Below are 22346 nucleotides of genomic sequence, written 5' to 3' on the forward strand. Positions count from 1 at the left end.
GATGGAGGTGTCAGTGGCCTCTCCACCCTGGGGAGCAAGACACTAGAGCTGGCAGGCCCAGGCAAACTCCTTCCCCATTTGGTGCCTCCCTCCCCACCCGGATGACAAACGAGCATCCTTTCTTCCAGGAATTAATTCCTTTATCTCTCAAATTAGCCAAGAGAAAGGCCTCTTGTGAGTGACTGCAGAGCAAATGCCACTGTGAGCCCCAGCATCCTGTCCATGTCCACTGGTCCCTGGTCCCCTAAGGGGAGGCCAGGTGAGACAGGAACTTCACAGTTGTGCCCTGAGGGGAGCAGGTACCCTGGAACCCAGCTCTCAGACATCACCGGGGCTTGTGAAGTGAATGGCACATGAGGCCAATGTGAGATGAACAAGGGGCCTCTAGAGCTCCTCGAGGTGAGAGGCCATCTTCCGTCAGGCAGGTGCTGCCCAGGCCAAGGAGACCACATCCAGGCAGTCAGGGAGGAAGCAGCCAAGGTGGCGTGAGACCCTCAGGGATGGGCAGGTGGGGCGGGCCTAAGCCCCTGCAGGGCCCTGGACACCCTCCTCAGTCAGGGAGTAGAATGCGGAAGCCAGCTGCTGGCAAGAGCTGGCCTGGCCCTGGACAGCAAGGGATCCGCATTTCCCAGGTTTTTCTCAGGCAGAAAACCAATGCGATTGGTGGCCATGCCCCCCATCCCCCCATCAGATCCACTAGCCCTGGGGCTGCAGCAGGGCGGGAGCAGGAAGAAATTCTCCCCTCCCTGCCCATGGGTCAGATCTAGTGGGGTGACAGGGGCCTGGGCTGGTCTTTAAAAAGAATTCTCTCTTTCCATCCCCCAGAGTACTTAGAGCAAGCGCACGATAGCACTGTGATCTTGTTGAGGGGAAATCGTTGAGCTTAGGGCTAGAGCTGGCCCCTAAGTTAGCTAGGGGTGTGCCTGGAGGGGCAGGAGGGGGCGGGCGTCTGGGTCCCAGGCTCCCCGGCCTGCCGCTCCGCTCGCAATGCACCAGTGCTGACTCAGGGCTTCCCGGGCCCTCCCCTCTCCCACCCCATCACCTGCCCCAGCCTTGGCCAGCCGAGCCCGCGCTGCTGCTTCTCCAGGTCTCCCTGCGCAGGGCCAGTTGGAACCCAAGCTGCTGCGGGCCCTCCCCCGCCCTCCCCCGCCCTCCCCGCCGCCCGGGCCAAGTCAGCAGTGCTGGCGGCTGCGGGGCTGCAGCAGCGGGCGGTGCAGAGGCCCTGCACCACTGCTCCGGCTGGCGGGCGGGCGGCGCGTCTCTGCCGCGCTCGCGTCCCGACGGCCACCTCCCGGCGGCTGCGCGCAGCCACCGCCGAGACAGGACCCGGTCCCTGATTGGTGCAGCGAGTGAGTCTCCGGCTTTATTTATACAACCTTTTCTTCACGACTCTACTTCATCCGAGTTGAGGGCTGGGGCCGGAGGCAGCCTCCCCGCATGATAAGGATGACCAACGGGGCTCTTGTACTGACTGGCTTGTGCATCCTTGGATGGGCCATTGGCACAGACACTTCTGTATGGAGCACCCACCAGGTGTGCGACGTGATTTTCGGAAACCTCCATAGACGAACAAGACCTGCAGCAGCTCAGGAGGACTGGAAGGGTGAAGGCTTTGAGATGAGCCCCGGGACGCTGGGCCTGGGCCCTCGCTTTGGACCTTCTGCTCTGAGTGGTGGACACCAGTCTGGAAAGCGAGGATGCCTTTCCAACTGAGGGGTAAGAAGGGGTTCCTAACTCAAGCATCTTCTTGGGTAAGGGCAGAGGGACTTTCTGGGACCATATTCTTGAATGCTCCACCCAGGATGTCTGAGAAAGCCTATGGAGAAAGACTGAGGCACAAAGATGGTGGGAGAAAGGTCTTTTCCCAGTGTCATGGAGTTAGTTGCAGAAGGTTAAAGTTGGACGTGGAGGAAGTCCAGCTTCCCCTGCAGAGGGAAGTTGAGTCAGCAAATGTGGGCGGGGTCCAGGAGCTGCTGACCCTTCAGGGTGATGTCAGGGAATTCGGTGGGGGGAGCCGGGGGCTGGGAACAGAGAGGGTAGCCCGGCAGAGGCGGGGGATGTCCAGACAGCACCTTCTGCCCAGAATAGCAGCTTCTGGTGTTGGTCCTCTGTTTGCCAGTGGCATGAAAATGCTGTCCGACTTGTCCCCTGGGGCCTCTTCCTGGCAAAAGCCTGTCTCCTGGCAAGATGGGAAGTGATGTCACACTGCACACAGGAGCCTGCTCTTCTGGGCCTGTTCACGGTTGTGAGCCAGTTCAGAGACTGATACCTCTCGCTGTCCTGGACCCTGGACTTCCCCCGGGCAGAGCCTCAGTGCTGGTGGCTGCTTCCTCCCATTGCTCACTCGAGTGTCTCCACCTTGGAGGCTGCCCTTGGAGCCTGCATTGCCCTGGGAGGGGGAGGGAGGAGGCAGAGGGGGAAGAGAAGGAGATGGCAGGGGTCATGGGGCCTGCAGACCCTGCTTCCTGCTGATGTCATCATTTGGGGGGCCTGCCCAGGCCCATGGCTGCCCCAGAACTGACACCAGGAGCCCTCCTGCTCAGCCTGGGACAGGCGCAGCGCTGCGGCTGCCAGTCTTCCTGCCAAGGACATAGGGACAGGCGGCTCTCCGGGGGACCGCCTTCACCCTCTGGGCAGAGCCAACCGGCCGGCTGAGTCCCTGGGGCTCCTCCAGGTACTAAAGTGCAAGGAAAAGGTGGGGACCATGATAACAAATGGTGGGCCTGGATTTCAGCTAGAAATGGGCCACTGGGGGTGCTCACCTGGTAAGGTGGCTGCACTCAGAAGATAGGGAGTACCAGGAGGCAGGCGGGGGATGTGGGGAAAGACCCCAAGATGCTGCTGGGATCCTGGGGCTCCAGGACCAGATCCTGACCTATGGTGCTTCTCCACTGACTGCTTTTGCTTCTCACCCAGTGCAGAGTCACCAGTTCCCCTGCTGTGCTCATTTGGCGCAGATCTGATTAAGGATCAGAACCTGTCCTCCCTCTTCTGCATGTAAACTTTAGCTCCACAAATGAAGGATGCTTCAAAATCATCTGATGTAAGCCCTGAGCTCAGAGACGAGGACAGTGAGGCCTAGAGATTAACCAATTTGCCCAAGGAGACAGGAAGCTCAGGGCAGACCTGGGAGTCCCCAGGATATGTTTCAACCTGCCTGTGGGACAAGGATGAAGTGATCAGTGCTGGACTCATCGGTGGCCCTGACTCAGGTGACCCACCCCAACTAGGACAAGGTAAGGAAATTGGGGACCAGGAGGTGACACAGACCTGAGGTCCAAAAGACCATGGGGCAGAACTTACTGGACATGGGGCAGTGCTGTTCTGGGAACTGAATGCCGCCTTTGAGCAGGTTTGCAGCACCTCTGGTTTACGATTCGCACTGGATGAAGTGTCAGGGGGAGAAAACTTGGGGCTTTTTTTTGCCGAGTTGTTCCTCTTTGCAATTCTGGGAAACCAGGGCCGCCTGAGCCTGGCGTCTCCCCGTCAGGTTATTAGCGCTGTAACTCATGCGTCCTCCAGCAGAGGGCGCCTGAGGACGCGGGAGGGAAACCGGGCCCCTCACCGCGGGGCAGGCGATTTGCTGGATGGGGATAGTCTTATTGGGTGCCATGCGTTCAGGAGAAGAATTTTCCAGGATTTTGTTTTGACTGATAAAACAGAAAGTTTACTTAGAAGTTTCCCTGCCGTTCTGGATCTGTGTCATCTCCTGGGTCCTCCCACATTTCGTTTTGACCTCTTTGAAGGGTCTTGGGGAGAACAGTGGGGAGGGTGGACTGGGCCCTTCCTTGTTCCCATTTCTCAGAGTAGGCGTTACGAGCCACGTGCGCATCTGTTGTCTGAGGAAGCTGAACAAAATGCCCAGGGAGAGCTGACCATCCTTGAATAGGGTGGCAAAGGACCGAGGCAATGGCCCACCAGCAACCCTACACTGGGCGTTCCGGTCCATTTGCAGGATCTTGGGTTTCAGGTGGGGCCTTGTGCCCACCCCCTTTTAGGGGAATGTTACAGAATGACAGTAACCATCCCAGGCAGAGTCTACATGAATCAGCCACTGGGTTTGGCCTCATTTTTTTCCAACAGCCGCTCCCCCGATGGTCTTTCTGTCCTTGTTTGGGGGTTTCGGAGTCTCAGCGCACTTCCGGGCCCAGTGAGTTCCCTCTTTCCTCCCCAGCAGTTCCACTTGTTTAATGCTGATTTGGGTTTGTGAGTAGGACCAATCTGAATGCCCAAAACACTAAAATGCTGCTCACTAGTAACCTTCCACAACGTGGAGGTGAATTACCATGATTATCTATAAAGTGGCCGATTTTCCTGTGTCATGGGATGACCTTTCCTCTCTATGGCAAAATGTGTTTTTTAGCTGGCAAGCTCTCCTGCCCAGCTGGAAACTTTTTAGCTCTCCAGTTGGGGCAGGTGCAAGACTGTGTCGTAAGCACTACACATCTTGTTGATGTAATGGCTGCAGGGCAGGAGAGCTGCCAGACCCCTTGTTAAGACATGGGTTGACTTGACAGAGGTGGAGGAAGTTAACCAAGAAATCTGACTGGGGCCATCTCAGATGGGACCAATAGGCAACACAGAGCTTTTTTACTTTGCTGGTGTAAAATATTATTTCTCCCCCAAAATTCTTGATCATTTGGTTCAACCCAACAAGTATTTACTGGGCATCCACTGACATGAAAATCAGAGCTGTTGAATAGGTACAAACAATATATGGCATGATACTTGCCTTTAAAAATTAATAGCATTTGGTGTGGGGGGGTGGTAATAGCTCAGAAGGTAGAGTGCATGCTTAGCATGCACAAGGTCCTGGGTTCTAGTTCCAGTACCTCCATTAAAAAAAAATAGCATTTAGGAGAAAGGGGTAAATTAGAAATTTGAGATTAACAGATATACTGTCGCTATATAAAACAGATAAACAGCAAGGACCTGCTGGATAGCACAGGGAACTATATTCTATATCTTATAATAACCTATAATGGGAAAGAATCTGAAAATATATATGTGTGTATGTATAACTGAGTCACTTTGCTATGTACCTGAAACGTTGTAAATCAACTATACTTCAATTTTAAGCAATCAGTCGCTTTTCCCTGTATGACCATAGAGTTGCAAAGCACCAAAGGATGGGGTCACTTCTCAGTGACAGAGTTGATGGTTCCAGTTCAGTCTTTTCCTGGCTGAGTCAAGGCCCAGTCCAGAGTGGACACTCAGACGTTTTGCCAGTGTGCTGGGTCACTTGAGTTTAGAAGCTCGGCGAGGGGTTGATCTGTCCCATCCGGGGCTGATTCCTATCGTGGTGGGCGGGTCACTTGCTTTCTTGGGGTAACTTGCTTTGAGGTTGTTCTGTCTGCTGTGGGTGAGGCATCTGGCCTGAGCTGCGTGTTCAAAAAGAATTTTTAGATCTGTAAAAATATCATTTCTAGTAAACAGTGCAATTCTCTTGTGTTTTGAGCTGTGTATGTGTGTGTTAAAAGCATTCCGTTTTTAAATTTTAAATGTTTAAAATGCACTTTTCTAATCCAGTTTTGACATTTCTTCATTCTGTAAACTCCCAGGTCCCTGAGACATGGCAAATGGCCTGGATGCCTCGCATCCTCTGAAGGGCCCCACCTCACACCAGGCACTGCCCCTGCCTGGTCTGAAGGTCACCTTGCCCTGCAGCCCCAGTGTTGTAAATAGTCCGTCAGGGCCTCAGGGATGCCAGGCGTCCTTCTGAGTAATAAATGTGCTTATTTCACAGCAGGGAGTGGACCAGGCAGAAGTGGGGGTTTTTTCCTTTTTAAGGTACAAATTGGGTTTTTCTTCAAAACAGGAGGTGTGAGATAGGGCTGGCTCATGGTAAAACAGTGCAACGGGCCCCACTTGGCTTTGACGCGGCCCCACTGGCCTCCCAGGCTGCCCCGTAGGCTCAAAGGGACTCCAAGTCACCAAGGAGCCACTACCTTGCGCCTCTGCTCAGCCTGGTGACCCGAGCGCCACATTCCTGCTGCATCTGACATGCCTCTCTCTCCCTTCTACCCTAGAAGTTTGCAGATTCTGTTGGGGAAACCAGCACACACAGGCCTCTGGAAGGCACAGACTCTCTTGGACATTTCCTGGGACTGTAACACCTTCGCTCAAAGTGGAGGCTCCTCCTGGGAAAATCACCCTTTGGAGAGAAGGTTGAGGGAGACCCGAACAGACCTGCCGTCACCTGCAGGCTGCTTCTGTGCGCACCTGGCCCCGAAGTACGCTGGCTTTCACAGCTGCTTTGCTTCTTGGCTTCTCTAGGTCCTCAGAGGCCAAAAATGGCTGCTCTCCCAAGGCGTTCCTGCCGGACAAATGGGAAAGACCCAGCTCCAGCAAAGAAGTCCTGTGAGTGCTCTTTATCTCTCCCAGCTAGGAATCCAGATGCTTGCAACATGCAGTTTTCTGAGGGTTGTGCTAAGCTTTCTTCCTCTTTATAGAAAGACATGAGTGACGCTCGTCTGTGGCTAAGTACAGTGAAAGGGGCGATGGCTGCAAATACAGAACTTGGCAATATCCGCCAAAGGGACTGGGGGTGAGGGTTGGTGTGGCTGGCCAGAGGAGAAGGGGTTCCACTAAGGACAGTGACCTGATGGTTCATTCATGAGACACACCCCTCTGGTCCTCATGTTGGAAATGTTCGTAGATTCTAGGATCTGGCTGCCTCTCTTTCTGGCTTTCTCGTGGACCTCGGCTATCCTTGAGAGTACACTTTCCTTCTGTGGGCAGCCCATTCTGCCAATGACTGTGTCTCTTTAACATCTGCCCCGCTTCACAGTGGTCCCACTCATCCTCGGCATTTCTACAGCATTCTCCACTCGACACTCTCAAAGCCGAGTGTGGAATTCTGCTCAACCCACCCTCCAAGGGCTGATCTCTCTTCTATAGAACAATCCACATTTCCTGCTGGCATGGGTTGACTTTCCCCCTCCTTTTTTTTTCCCTTTCTAGTTAATAGAATAACATGGTTATCTTTATCAGAAATAAAGTGCTTATGTTAATATTTTCTGAATTAGGAAAGAACTGTCACTTTTTTCCTCCATGACCCTTTGGCTGTAAGAAATGAGTATTGTGAACATGAGCCTAAGGACCAACTTTGTACTGTTTCCTCTAGTGTCTTCCTGGGGGCCCAGAATGGAAACTGGCTTCATGGTTACAGCCTCTGGTTCTCACTGCCCACTGATGGTGGTGGTGGGGTGACCAAGGATGGTGGATGTGGGCCCCCAGGGTCTTGGTCTGGTTCCTTTGGTCTCAGGGAGAGGGGGGAGGACTTCTTGGTGTGTTCTAGGATCAGCAAGGAGGCTAGTGTGGGACAGAGTCAGCAAGGGGGAGAGTAGTAAGAACTGAGGTCAAGGGTCAGTTGGGGGCTGGTTCATTTGAGCTTTTTAGGCCACAGAAGGGACTTTGCTTTGACTTTGAACAAGGTGAGGTGCCACTGAGGGTTCTGAGCAGAAAAGTGACATGATCAGTCTTCATTCTAAATAGATCCTCCGGGAGGCTGTGCTGAGGACAGACCCTGGGGAGCAAGGGTCCAGGGAAACCAGCTAAGAGGCTATGCCCGTCATCCAGGCAAGAGAATGATAGTGGCTTAGTCCAGAGTGGAAGCAATGAATGGGGAGAGAAAAAGCAGAGAAGAGTCTGGATTCCGGCTGTATTTTGAAGGTGGAGCCAGCAGGCTCTGCTGATGGACCGGACATTGGGGGAAGTGAGACAGAGGTCAAGGGTGAACTGCAAAGATTTTTGCCAGAGACCTGGAAGGATGGAGTTGCTGAGGGTGGAGACGGGGGAGACTTCAGAGGAGAGGTCTGGGGAGTCAGGGTGGAACCAGGACTTTAGTTTGGGATGCATCACATCTTCAGATTCCTATTACACATCCACAAGACTGAGTTAGCCATTGGCTATTAAAGTCTGGAGGTCGTGACTACAGATATTGATTTGGGAGTCATCAGTGTATAGATGTGAGGGGTAGGCATTGAGGCTGGATGAGATCACCCAGGGAGAGTGGGTTGGTGAATGGAGCCCTGGGGTCTTCCAACACAAAAAGGGTGGGAGCTGGGGAGGAACCAGCAGCGGAAACAGAAGGAGTGGTGGGTGAAGTTGATAAGAACCAAGAGAGAATGGCACCCAAAAATCCAAACAGAAAGGAAAAAAAGAGTTTCAAGGATCAGGGAGGGACCAGCTGAGTTAAATGATGCTAATGGGTCAAGCAAAATGGGGCTTGGAATCGACCACTGAGTTTAGGAACGTCGTCAAGGTCATTGGTGACCTTGGTGACATATGAGCAGAACAAAAGCAAGCTTCAGCGCTGCCTCCCTCGACCCAGTGGGCAAGAAAGAGGATCTGTCAGATTTGGGCTCGTGGCAGCGAAGTGGGCGGGCACTGGCCCAGCAGCCTTCAGGTTCTGAAGACCTCCTCGGTCAGGGGATGCCCGTCCCTTCTGCCGTAGGTCTCAGCAGGCGCAGCTGCAGGGTCAGGGGCCTGTCCTCTTGTCTCCAGTGATTGCGGAGAGACAGCCTCCAGGCCATTTGTTTGGTTAGGCCAGCCAGGCCCCGTTCTGGTCCCACTGGCATTCAGCACTGGGCTGCCCAGCAAGAGTGACTCATCAGACCTTTCCAAATTTTTTGTCCAAACTCAGTCACACGACTACCTTTCAAACACCACCCTTGTGCTCATATTCAGATTGCTGCATTATAATCAGAGCACGTCAGCTGGCTTGATTTTGAAAGACCTTCAGCCTTCAACTAAGTTAAAGGACAGTTTGGCAACCAAAGAAAAGTCTCCTTACCATGTTGTGTTTGGGGATCCCAGCCCCCAAAAGTGGATGGTCATGGAGACCCCTATCAATACCTAGTTTGCTTCATGTAATAAACAGTGTCTTAGAGTAAACATACTGGGTGGGGAACCATGTCCTAGGTCTCTTTCTCATAAGGTCTCTCAACATAAGCCAGTGTGTGATACGGCCTAGTTTTGTAATCCTCTGATGCTCTGGCTAATTTGGGATAGACTTCAGAGCTGCACTGTCCAATACAGTAGCCACGAGCCACATGTGCCAATGCCATGGGGAACTGAACGTTATTACATCTAATTTAGTTAATTCATTCCAGCAGTCATGTGTGGCTAGTAAACTGGACAGCAAAGACACAGAACTTTTCCATCATCCAGGGCAGCTCTACTGGACAGCATCACACCATTTTTAACCTTTTAAGTTTGATGGGAGGAGGGGGTAGAGAGAGAGCAGTCAAGGAATCTTCTGAAACTTTGTGTGATGCAAGTTGTTGGGTTTTTTCCTTGGAAATTCATCAGAGTCTCAAAGGATTATGTGACCCAAAAAAGATTATGAACCATCAGTCTGGAGTAGTAGGTAATATATATTTAGATATAATATTATGTATAATATGCCATGTATTATATAATATATATGTTGTGCAGTAGCAACTGGTGAGGCAGAACATACCTTTTTATTTAATGAGAGAAAAGTTGGGTACTGCCTGTTTCTGGCAGTGGAGTCCTGGGGCTGTCTAGAGCAGTCTTTCTTTGTCCTCAAGGGTCCCTGTGATGCTGGGTTCTGGGACAGGATAAGACTGGAAATCTTTAGCTGAGGAACGGCTGTAGCCGGGTAGAGCTGTGCTCCCTGCCCCCGGTAGAGTGTAAAGATTGCTGGGAAAGCGATTGGAAATTCACAGTGCCTCAGGGACAGGGAGAGAGGAGTCCCAGAGCTTTGGTCTGTCTGGGATGAACTGGGATGACCCAGTGAGATCAGTTGACAGGAGGGACCACACCTCAAAAGGTGAGTCATCTGAAGCCAACCCCAGGATTAGGAAGTCCTACAGAAGGGGATGGTCTTAGTGCCCTGGTACAGGGTGCCTTAGTAGCTTATATGGGGGTTGATGGCAGCCTCGAGCCAGAGCATCTGGGCTCACATCCCACCTCTGCTGCTAACTAGCAGCATGACCTGGGGTGAGTTATCTAACCTTAAGAGCAAGGGTTATTCTGAGTGTTAAAGAAGTTAGTATCTGTAAAGCATTTGGGCCTGAGTCTGGCCAAGGAAGACCCCTCCTCTAAGTCCTGGGGAGACCTCCAGACAGGTGACCTGACGAGCCAGACCTCCTCTGAAGGGGTGGCCGGGGCAACACCAGGACTGGCAGCCTTGGGATGGGCTGCGGCTCTGGGGGTTCTTCGCGGGAGGGTGGGCCCTTGTCCTTCTCACAATCCTTAGGACAGGAGCTTGGGGCCATTGTCCTTTTAAACATTAAAGGAAACTGGCCCTCTTTTCCTCTGTGAGCTGGAGAAATGGGAGGTAGCAGTTCCATGTATTTATGAAAGGTGCAGGTAGCAAACATACCAGGCAAGTCTCACTTTCCTGGACTCAAGGTCAGAGAGTTTCCACTCATCCCACCAAAATTGGAGGGGGTTCCCTGTGTGCCTGCCGACTTTGTCAAATCAAGCCCCTGTGTCCGGAGGTGAACTGCCTTTGAGATGCAGTCGAGGTCCAAATGCCACACACATCTGCTGCTTACAGCGGCTGGGGGATCAGATGAGATCGCGTGGGTAAAACACGTAATAGTACATAACGTATATATAAGGGCTTGATAAGTGGCAGCTAAATCATGTATGTATGTGTATGTATTAAATATCCATTGTTCTATTGATCAATCAATTACTCCATAGACAGATAGCGCCTAAAAATAAGCTGACCTCTGTCTCTCTTCAATGAGGAACAAGGTGGATTTGATGCATAAGCCAAAGAGCAACTTTAGGAGCTGGGGAAATAAAAGAACCTTAAAGCTTAGTTAAAATGCAGAGTCAGCATAGCAGTGAGTAACCACTTAAAAATAATTCTCCCCTTTGTACAGCATTTTGACTTCTCACATTTACTTGCTGTGTTTTAATCCAGTGGTGATTTCTTCACGAGCCCTACAAGCTGAGCCTCCCTATTCAGAGATGGGGCTTTGCAGAGCGTGCTCGCTGACACAGGGGCTCTGTAAGCGCCAGGCGGGCTCCCTGGAGCACTTCACATGCTACACACACACGCACACTGGCCCGTCCGCCTTCCCCCCACCAAGGAGCTCTCTGATGTTGGGGCTGCAGTGGAGTCCGCCCCCCCCCCAAGTCTCCTTCCTGCTGCAGGATCCAGTCCAGGGCCCTGTGTCCCTGCAGTCCTGTCATTGCGGGCATTAGAGACAGGCTGCTGTGGCCTCTTGGCCACTCGCCCCTGAGATGGCCACAGTCAGGGCCCTCACAGAACAGCTATAGCCATAGGATGCCCGACCCTCCTGTACCACTCAACCTGCAGTTAGATCTGCTAAGTCAAGGGAGTCAGCATTCAGGAGCGCCGGGGCTTTCAGACAACCGGCTGGGTTCATGCCGTGTATTCTGACCAGGAAGGAAGAATGGTGGCTCTTTTTTTTTTTTTCCTACTGAGATATAACTTACATACCATAAATTTCACCATTTAAAGCACGCAATTTGGTGGTCTTAGTATCTGGTCAGCCCTCTGTATCTGGAGGATCCGTAGCTGTGAAGCAGCCAACAGCGAACTGAAAAAAAAAAAAAACCAAAAAATTTCCAGAAAGTTCCAAAAAACAAAACTTTAATCTGCTGGTGCCAGCAAACATAGCATTTACATTAAATTTACAACTATTTACATTGAATTAGGTATTATAAGTAATCTAGAGATGATTTAAAGTATACAAGAGGATGCGCATAGATTATATCCAAACACCATCTCATTTTATATAAGGAGCTCGAGCATCCACAGATTTTGGTATCCTGGAAACAATCCCCCCTTGGATACGGAGGGATGACTATATTCACAAAATTGTGCCACCATCACTATGATCTATTCCCAGGAATAGATTGTTATCTTTTTTTTTTTTATTCACATTTTTGGACAACTCAATCCATAGGCCAACTGGGGAGTCCTTGGGCTTCTGTGGCTAAATTTAAGACCTGAATGCCTCCGCAAATGCACTGTTTTGATGCTGTGTGTGAGGATGCAGGTTTGGCACAGGATGGCAGGGAGCGGGGGATGTAACTCGGACTTTGTCCATGCTACCCCTGTGGCCCCATTTCTCCGTAGCCCTCTTGCTTGTAAATCAGGGGTGTGTGTACGTCTGGGTGCTAGATGGATTCTAGGGGAAACACAAATGAGCTCAGCATCCTTGTGCCTGGCAGTGTGGGGAGAGGTGACATGGACTTTGGCATATGGTGAGGCTTTTGTAAACCAGTCCTCACTTATGCAAAAATAACTAAAGGGAAAAAAAAGAGGCCTGGATATGGTTTGGCCTCTCTGGATAGAAAAGTGGGTGAGAATCTGGTTATTTCAGTCCTCGAGTTACCAAAGTCTGGTGTCTCCCACGTGTACTCAATCAATCTGGTAGCTGCCCAGGTCAAGGCATTTTGGTGGCTCTGAAAGGAAAGCAAGAAAGGACCAATGAGGGAGGAGGTCTCAGCCGGAAATACTCGCAGGTGTCTATATGGGTGGAGTAGGGAACGTTTGCTTCTTTGGGCCTGGGGCTCCACAGAGGTTCCTTAGACGAGCTGTTGAAGGCATGGAAATGCCTGCTGCATGCAGGAACTCCACAGGCTGCAGTCCTCACAGTTACCCTGAGGGGCAGGGCATTCATTCATTCATTGCACAATAGTTACTGAATCTGTACCATGAGCCTGGTACTGCCTATTCAGGCGAGGACGCCGAGGCTTGGAGAGGCTAAGCAATTTGCCAAATTGAGGCCAGGTGGCAGGTGCTTAAGGCATGAGGCTTGGGGGTCAGAAAGTCATGGATTTGGGTCCTGGTTCCACCCTACTCTCCTTGTGATGGTGGCCAAGTTTTACCTTTCTAGTCCTTGATTTCCTCACCTGAAAATGGGGCAATACTAGTGTCTATCTCAGAGTACTGTTCTGAGGATTGAATGGGGTTATCTGGGGGAGGGTTTTGGATGCCTGGTACACTGAGCACTCAACCTGAGTTGGCTGTTATTAATATTATTATGGCTTGAGGTCACACAGCAAATCAGGATTAGAACCCCCTTTTCCCTTCTGTCATCTTGTGCTGTCTCCAGAGCTATCACCCTTATTGAATCCTCTTGTCTTTGAGCATCTGCAGAGGCCTTCCTCATCCCACCCACCCCATGGTGATGGCCACTGGGGGTAAGGCTCTCCCCAGCACTGCTCGTGTGAAAAAGGTAGGCCTGACCTGCAGCTCTGCAGTGCACCCTGGAATTCTCACCTGCTGGCTGGCTCTTTCCTTCTCTAGGACTGTTTCTCTAGAAAAAGTCTGTGAACATGGGCTCCACACAGACTCATATGTGTGGGCCTCAGGACTGTCATCAGGCAAATGGGGACATCTCACACCTGGCCTCCACCTGCTCCCTCCAGGGTGCCCAAATGTGATCACACACATGGGCAGCAGCTGCTTTCCTGTAGCTGCTTCCCTGTTGTCCCCCAAGGACCACTTTCTCCCAGTACAAGTCGGATGAGTCTCCTGGGGCCAAGAAGACCTTCCCCTTTCAGCTTTGTCCATGTGGAGGAGACAGGTGTCTGTCCGTTTGCGGTGCATCTCGGCGGGTGCTACAAGTGTGTCTGAGTGTGAGTCTATGAACGGGGTTTGATTCTGAGGATGCAATTTCTGTCCTGCAACGACCCTGAGAGCAGTAACACTTGCAGAGGGAGGTCTGGGGGACTCCTCTTCGGAACTCCGTACCTGGGCGCGCGGGCTGCAGGGCAGTTTGTCGCTCAAGGGTCCTAGGTCTGAACCTGGTCCGACTGGGTGCGGATTTACGGTGGTTGGGGGAACGGAGTGGTGACAGGAACCCCTCCCCACAGCAGAGAGGTTGTCTTCAGGGCCGCCCCTGCACGTGTGTCCCCATCAACCCGGAAGGCGTCGCGCCCCATGCGCAGGGCAGCGTGGAAACGCCGAGTAAAGAGAGCCGCGCACCTCGCGGGCTGTCGGGCGCCTCCCCGCAGCTCTGCGCCGAGGCCCCGCGTTCAGCCGGGACGGGAGCACTGAAGGCCGGCGCTGGGGGCTACGACCGGCCCCTTGTGTCAGTCGAGCCCTGCCCGGCGCGGCCCCCGCCCGGCGCACCCGGCTCCTGAGCGCCGCGTCTCGGCCGTGCCGGCCGCCGGCCTCTGCGCCCCGGGACGTGAAGAGCAGTCACTCTGGCGGCCCGCAGCGCCGGGACTTGGGGGCGCGGTGAGTGGGGGCGGCGCGCCCGGCCGGTGGGCGGGGGCCGCGGCGGGGGGCCCGTTTCTGGCACTAGAAGTCTTTTCCTGTCTCCTTGAATCGGGGCTGCGTAGGACCTCCGAGCTCTCCGAGCTCTCCGAGCTGGCAGTGTCGCGGGCACGACAGGTCCAGACCCAGGACACCTCCTCGCCCGCGCCGGGGACGCAGATTTTTCCTTCCCTCTTCTCGGGGAGAGGCTGGCGGCCTGGGCTTCGCGGCGAGCGTCCCCGTGGTTTCTGTTTGCTTTCTTACAGGGCCCTCTGGATCCGCCCGGGCTTCGGTCCGGCCGCGGAGGGGCGAGGAGCCCCCGGGAGGTTCGCGATGGCCGTGGAGTCCGGTCGTCGACTCCGGAGCGCTCCCCGGGACCCCGCGGCGGACGGAGGCGAGGGTCCCTGCGCGATTCGCGCTGTCATCAGGGAAGCACCATTCCAGGCAGGCGGCGGAGGGCCCGGGGGCCGGTCCCCGGTGCCCGGGGGTACCCGCCTCTCGGCCGATTGCGTTCGGCCGCCTTGCGGCGCGCCCCGCCGCCGCGCCCCGCCGCCGCGCCTCGGGCCTCAGGCAGCGCGCACACCCCACCCCCGACGTGATCCTGCCTCTCGCAGCTCTCCCGCCCCATCCAGCGCGGGCTGGCGCCGCCCCCACCCGCCCCTCCTTGCCTACCTGGGTCCTTTTCCTGCTCAGATGGAGGAGATGCCGGCGCCCGATCCGTCTAGGGTGAGTCGACTCCCCGGATCTGGAACCGGAGAGACGCGTCTCCCGCCCCGGGGCCGGGTGATGCGCGCAGGAGGGAGGACCTAGAAGCGGGCTCTGCCTGGGCTTGCCTGGGCTTGTTCAGAGCCAGGCTGCTTCCCTCAGTGACCGCGCCGATCTGGGGGGATTTCAAGATTTTGCGGGAGCCCTGGAGCCAAGACCCGGGGAGGTGGAGGCTGGAAGCGCGGGTGACCTGCTCGCCCCGTCCAAGGGCGAGCCCAGGTAAACGCTTGAGTTTTCGGTCTGTGTGAAAGTTGGTAAAGTAGGAGGCGGAACTGGATCAAATACTTTAATAATAGTAATAATGGGAAGTCTGTTGAATTGTGTGGCCTCCGAGTCATAGAAAGAATTTCCAAGAAGCAACAAAATGCTCTTTGATTTCATAATCTTTGGAGAGAAAGGATCCCTTTTTTGGGTTTTGCATGGCTGGTTATTTCTTTCCTCCTCACCCCACATCGTGGGTGCATCAGGGCTCACTGGTCTAGGAGTGGACATGGGGACTGGTTTTACTGCCGCTGCTCACCCACGTGGTACCGGAGCAAATACCTTGACCTCTTCAAAGTGGGTGCATTGAAACTAGTTCCCCAAGGTGGTTGTGAAAAGTCTCATGTGAAAAGTGCTTTGGTCGCGAAAGTAATGTTACGTAAGAAGTCAAGTCCGCCAGCTCGCGTTTTAAACAGAGGAACAGGAGACAGGGTTCCGGCGGCTTATAGTCCTGCAGACTAGCCTCCCCTCCCCTACTCTGCCTCTCTCCCCCGTCCCCGCACCCCCGTCCTCCCGCTGTGGAAACACTGTCCAGCCTGGGAACTGCAGGTCAGGATGAAGACAGGGAAGGCGAGGGAGTGAGCCTTCAGTGGTTCATCCTCGTGGCGGGGAGCAGCCGGCGGCAGTGCGTGGATGCCCCTTCCCCCAGGTTCGATGGATGAGGCTAGCAGTGAGGACAGGGTACCTGCTTCCGTGCCTTCACCGTTTCTGTGCTTGGTGGGGCACAGGGAGCAAGGGGACGCCGTGGCTGGGCAGAAAGACCCAGGGCCTGTGCCCTCCTGTTGTATCCACACTGGTCTCCTGCAGCTGAGAGGGGTGGGGAGTCCTGGGTAAGCACCTGCAGAGCTCTCTCACAAATGCCAGGAGTCATGTCAAGGGGGTAAAATGCAAACTGTGAGTCATGTGGGGCCAGTTGTGCCTCTGCCCCCAGGTCTGAGAGACCTTTGGGACAGACGGCCACTCCCCTGAGCCTCTGTGCAGCAGTTGCTGAGATGGGTGGGCTGAGCAGGAGAGGAGGCTCCTGTACTCGCTGACATTCCCCTCGAAGATCTACCCAGGAGCAGAGGGCTGATGGGGCAGCATCCACTGGTACCCCGGGGCCCATGGGCATCTGTTGCCCTGTGAGTTAGTGGCCCGTTTTCTGAGCTTCCCAAACCTGGGGACTGGTCTGGACTGTCCATCTCTGTCCAATCCAGATTTCTCTCCAGCCTAAAGAATCCCCTGGTTAACAGGCTTGGCAGCCCCCAAGGACTGCACTTTTAGTCCTCACCCCAGGCCCTTGGCACTCTTCACAAATCAATAATGGTGGGGGAGGGTATAGCTCAGTGGTAGAGCGTGCTTAGCATGCACAAAGTCTTGGGTTCAATCCCTAGTACCTCCACTTAAAAAAAAGATATTAAAAAATTAATAATGCTAAACTTAGACCAGCCACCCAGTCCTTTCCATCATGCCAGGCAGCTCCACCCATTGATCGTGGAAGCTGATTGCCTTCCCAGCCCTGAACCTGCCTTTGGAACCTGCCCTGAGCTAGGAGGTATAGGAAGATGAAGGGATGAACAAGATGCTGCCTCTGGGTGGAGGCTGCTCAGCCTCTGGTTAGAAAAGATCAGACATATACAACAAGAAAGTGACTAGCCAGGACTCATTCATTCATTCAGCAAATATTTATTGAATCCTTGCTATTTAGGATTGAGAGTACAGCAGTGAGCCAAATAGGCAAATTCTTGCTTTTGTGGAGCAGCTGATCTTCTGATGGAGAAAACAGGCAATAAATGCACAAAATAAATATTTAAAGCAATGTTAGGTTGTGATAAATATGACGAGGGGGTTGGAGGTGAAGAGTGCTGGGGAAGGGGTGTTATTTTGCTGGGGGGGGGAGTCGTCATTGAGGTGAGAGGAGGGCTTTTCAGATAGAAAGGTCAGCACATGTAAAAGTGCATTTGAGAAATTTGCAAGAAAGCCAGTGAGGTGGAGGTGAGTGGTACCGGTTAAACCTGGGCAGGGGCTTTGCATGCCCCGAGGACTTAGCATAAAATCCAAAGGGTGATGTTCAGCAGCCTTTGGAGGGCTTTGAGCTGCAACCGTCCTGATCTTATGTTTTCAAACAATCCCTCTGGCTGTTGTGTAGCCATACGCACAAGAGTGGCAGCAGGGAGATCTGATGGAGTCTGTTCCTCAGTCCAGCTAGAAACCACATCGGCAGGACGGGGTTTGCAGCCTGGAGGGAACAGAGGCAGTAGGTTTTGAAGGTGGAGCCAATGGAATCTGCTGCTGGACGGACATGGGGAGATGGGGCAGGAAAAAAAAAAAAGAGAAAATAAAGATGACTTCAAAGTTGATGGCTTGCAAAGATGCATAAATCATTTACTGAGACGGAGAAAACTGGGAGGTGCCGGCTGCAGGCTTTTATGGGGGATCTGGAGTTCTGATTTGACTACAGTAAGTCACCTGTTGGACACTCAAGTGGAGATGGTATTGGGTGTTGGAACCTGGAGTGGAGGAGAGAGGTCAGGGCAGGGGGTTCGCAGTGAATAAGATGGTATCTGATTCCGCAAGACTGGGTGGGATTGCTGGGGGAGTGGGTGGTGGAGGTTTGAGGGAGAACAGAAAGTGGGAAGTAGTCATCTTGGAGAATGGGGAGAGAATGGACAAGGGAAATGACACAACAGTGCCTGATGGATAAAGATTTGTTGAGTGGATGGATAGATGGATGGATGTATACATGCACTGCTGTGGTGCTGAGTGTCTGAAGGCCAAGTAGGGGATGTAATAGGACTAAATTCTCTGGGATTTCAGGAACTCACAGGGCTGGGGAGAGGCCAAGGCAGCTTTGTGAAAGTAGAAGGTATTTGATCTGAGCCTGGGAGAGCAGCCAGGGTCCTGAGACGGTTGAAGAAGGAATGGTAAATTGAAGGGAACAGCATTAGCACAATTAGAAATGCACGAGGCATGTTTAGGAATCTGATGCAGGTAGCGGAGTTAGACAGGGTGGAGGGTTCTTATGAAGGGGGAGTTGGTGGAGTGGAATGGCTGAGGGCCCCTTTCCCCTGGGGACTAGGGGACAGAGGGAGCGTCGGGATAGTGAGAGAGTCTGCCCCTGGACTCCGTCTTCATTTCCAAGCCTCCACCCTGACAAATCCTGGGTGACCGGGTCTACACCTGCCACCCAGCCTAGGCGGAGCGCCTGACGGCACATCCTCTGGTCTGTGCGGTAGGGACGGCGTGGGGGTTATGATCCTCATTTTTGATAGATGAAAAGTGAGGTGTAGGGAGGCTATGAGACTCAGCTCCTTAGAGGGTGATGTGGGCACAGTCTCCCCCCAGAGCTCTCCAGAAGATCCTGCTGATTTTACCCTGGTGGCCTTTGCTGGAGGGGTTCCCTGCATCTCGTGTTAGGACAGGAGAGGATGGAGACACCTGCTTGTATCCCACTTGAGTCCTGGCGTCAGCACACCCATCAGTATCTTTTCCTTTTAGGCTGTCTGACAACAAGGGCTGATGTCTGCGGTCAGTCAGGGAGGAATGGCCCCGGCTGCTTTAAATTCCAGTTTCAATGAAGAAAGAGTCCTTCAGAGTGAAAGCACTTGGTGGCTGGCCTTGGGCGTCCCCTCCCATCCCGGGCCTGGCTGTAGATCCCATGCAGGGTCCAGGAGCGGGTTTGGATCCTTTCTCTCCGTTCAAAGGCACCTCGGTTCCCTGCTGGGGCTCCCAACATCCATTAAGCGCATGACCTGGAATCAAGGCCTTGCCTTCCAGGCCCATCATTGTCACTGGCTGCTTGGATCTAGAAATGTGACTTAACCTTCCTGGATTTGGTCCTCGTCAGTAAAGTTGGGCTTACGTTAGGACCCACTTCACAGAGTTACGGTGTAAAATAAATCAGCTCATGCGCCTCAGCTATGCAGTGGGGGCTGTGGTGGCTGCTGGTTATACCGGTGATAATGCACTTTGCCTTCACAGATGTTTAATACCTTTACCAAATCAGAAGGATCTTTCTTTACCCTGATAGAATTTAGTGAGATTTTTGGAGTTTTTTTGTTTGTTGGATTTTTGCATTGCAAATATCCCTCCCTTCCCCTTCCTAGGAATTGCCGCTTTCATTTTTTTTTTTTGATAAGTTCTTTGTTTTATTTTATTTTATTTCATTTTATTTTATTTTTACAGGTTGACTGCACATACACATTATATTGCATGTAAATACATATAAACAGTATACTGCACATTTCTGATGCTTTCATTTTTGTTGTTGTTGACTAATGTTGCAAATATTTCAACAGAGCAAGATGCCTTGGGTCAATGCAAAAAACAAAAACAAAAACAAAAAAACAATTCTGCTCTGGTATCCCTGGCTGTGGGCAGATGGTAACTGACCCCAGTGCTTAGGGGCAGCCCCCATGTATGGTGCCCATGATCGACCAGTCTAGTCCTGGGGCCCCACCCTGACCTCCATGGTACCAGGTGACCGACTGCACTGTCATTTGATGCTTGTCTTGTGCTTCCTGAGAACGGTGCTGACTCACTCCTCCCAGCCCCCGCCACCTGGCACCGGCTGGCAGCTCCTGCCTGACTCCTGAGGCTCCCTCCCCAGGCACGCCCATTCTTCTCTTGGCAGGTCAGCTTCAGGCTGGGGGCGTCCCAGCTCCCTAGGGGGAAAGCAGAGTGCCAGCACTCAGTAGATGGGAAAGTGGGCGGAGGAAGAGAAGGTTCCATCCAGAGAAGAAAGAGCGGCCAGACAGTCGTGGGGGAGGGGTGTCCTTCCTGGGGGAGGGGTGTTAGTTGACTTGAGCCGAACTGATTCCTAATCCTGGTGTTAAACGTATTCTGAGGCTGTCACATCATTTCACAGCAAAATTAATGAAACTAGACTTGAAAGTGGGTGACTACTGCCGTTATAACCCCCTTTTATTATGAAACCCGCCACCAGTGATGGGGTGAAACAACTTTGAAATCCTGGACCATGTTATCAGCCCCTGATCGATAGTCTCTCCTCCAGGATGACTGCAAGGCAGGTGCTGGTTCTCAGAATGATCTACCCAAACCCCAAAGCAAATTCAAGTCCCTCGCCTCTCACCCGGAGATACGGAGAAACAGTTCTTGATAATCTACTGAGAAGCAGCTGCTCTGGGGACCTGGGTTGAATTTACTTGCCCTGGGTACCACCCGGTTATCTCCCTGCCCGGAACGCCCATCTCCCTGATCAGGGCAGAACCAGGTGAGGGATGTGGGCTGGGGTGTGGAAAGACCCTGCGAGGGTGAGTGGGCAGCTGTGGTGGCCTTTGCAGCAGGGAGAAGGGCAGACAGGCCCAAAGCAGTATTTCAGACTCAGCCTGCACCCTGGGGCCCCAGAGCTCTCAGAAGCCCCCTCTGTCCTGTCCCCCAAAAGCCATTTAACCCCAAAGTACTTCAGAAACCTCCCTTCCCTTAGAGCCACTCTTAAGCCACATCATTCCACACCTTCCATTCTCTCCTCTTCACCGGAGACTCACGCCTTCTCCGGAATGCTTCCAGAAATGCCGACTTCAAGTGTGTACATATAGTGCTAATTATGCTCGTTTCTATGGATTTTTTCCATTTAAGCCTAATTACTGTACTGGAGGCTAACACACTTATCCTTAAATATGTGTCAAATGAACTGTGTTAGAAGTTGTGTTTTAAGCAGTGGAGAAACAGAAAGAACGTTGTCTGGGAGTGAGATGGCCCTTGTTTTATCCTTCATTTCCCCGGTGCTGGTAGGTAAGAATTTAATCCTCATTTCATCTCTCAAGACATGTTCTCGTCTTGGAATAAAAAATTCCCGTCCTGCCTGCCTCACAGAGGACGGCATCATTCACAAGTACTCCGTGACCCACCTCGTGTTCACGGCTCTGTGCGACAGCCGGCCAGACAGGCCGTCGCTGCCCGCATGGACCTTATGGTCCAACCAGGACAACAGAAGGTGGATAAGTAATGCATAAATAGCGAACGTTTATTGAGTGCTTACTGTGTGGTAGGCACTGTGCTAAGCATTTTTCTTTCTTTCTTTTTATTTTCTTTCTTTATTTTTTTAAGGGGGGAGGTAATTAGATTTGTTTATTTTTAGAAGCAGTACTGGGGATTGAGCCCAGGGCCTTTGTGCATGCTAAGCACGCGCTCTGCCACTTGAGCTATACCCTCCCCGCGCAAGCATTTTTCAAATATGACCTTATTTAATCCTTATAACAGCGCTGTGAGGAAGCTGCTGTTGTTCCCATTTTACGTATGAGGAAACTGAGGCTTAGGGGGTTTACATCGCTGGGCACAGTGTGGTTAAGGCGGAGCCTGGGCCGGATTGTGTGCAGTCTGACTCAGTCTGCAGTCCTAGTCACTCTGCTGCTTCCACGATGTGGGGGAGACTGCGAGGCGCCCTGAGAACCAAACGGTGTGAAGGCTCTTCGAGATCTGCAATACTGCTACCTTGACCCTCTTCTCTTGGTCAGAAGTGAGTCCCGGGTCCCGTGCACACTTGAGGGGAGGGGGTGGCACAAGGGCATGAGCATCACGGAGCCACTGAGAGTCCGCCACCGCCATTTCTAATTCTATCCGTGGTAGTTTCTCGTCATGTCCACAATTTACAATTTAAAAAAAAAGTCAGGACACTAGCAGCATGTCTTACATTTTTTCCTGATCCCCCTGGATTGCAAGGACCTGCCCTCTGGGGGAATTAATATCGTCATGGCTGTTTCCGTGGTTAAATGGTCCCAGGAATTTTATGAAAGAGAAAAGAAGCTGCAGGAGCCTGAGGCAGAGTCGGCAGAGAGTGAGGCTGAGCCCAGGGAAGAATTCAGACGTTTGATCGAAACTTTAAATTCACCCCACTGCTTCACTCTTTTATTCATTCATTCTTATGTTCTGGCGTTCGGCACCCTTTGGGAGGCCCTCCCTGGGTGTGTGCCCTGCTCTGGGCCAAGTCCCCTCACTGCACCCTGGGCAGAGTTAACGAGAGGAGAGGGTGGGACACCCTCTGCCTGGGACATCTCGGCAGCTTCACTCCCCGTGGGCGGGGGGACCGGCCTGGAGTTCACTGCGGGGACAGGCGGACAAAGGGAACAGTATGCTTCTTCAAACAGGACAAGCACAATTT

General features: G+C 52.8%; 1 long non-coding RNA gene across 3 annotated transcripts; it reads right to left on the reverse strand.

Moving 5' to 3' along the window:
• Window positions 1-1224: 1224 nt before the first annotated feature.
• Window positions 1225-16711, reverse strand: LOC123617560 (uncharacterized). Of its 3 annotated transcripts, none has more exons than XR_006725720.2 (6): window positions 14894-16711; window positions 12351-12420; window positions 11450-11549; window positions 6190-6316; window positions 3304-5381; window positions 1225-2389 (listed from the first exon to the last, which is right to left on the reverse strand). It is a non-coding gene; the product is annotated as an uncharacterized LOC123617560 (long non-coding RNA). The 3 variants fall into 3 exon arrangements; XR_006725719.2 differs by lacking the exon at window positions 14894-16711 and adding an exon at window positions 13241-14883; XR_006725718.2 differs by lacking the exon at window positions 14894-16711 and having other exon boundaries at window positions 12351-14883.
• Window positions 16712-22346: the final 5635 nt, after the last annotated feature.

This window comes from Camelus bactrianus, chromosome 13 (genome assembly GCF_048773025.1).
Source record: "Camelus bactrianus isolate YW-2024 breed Bactrian camel chromosome 13, ASM4877302v1, whole genome shotgun sequence".
Classification (NCBI taxonomy): Eukaryota; Metazoa; Chordata; class Mammalia; order Artiodactyla; family Camelidae; genus Camelus; species Camelus bactrianus.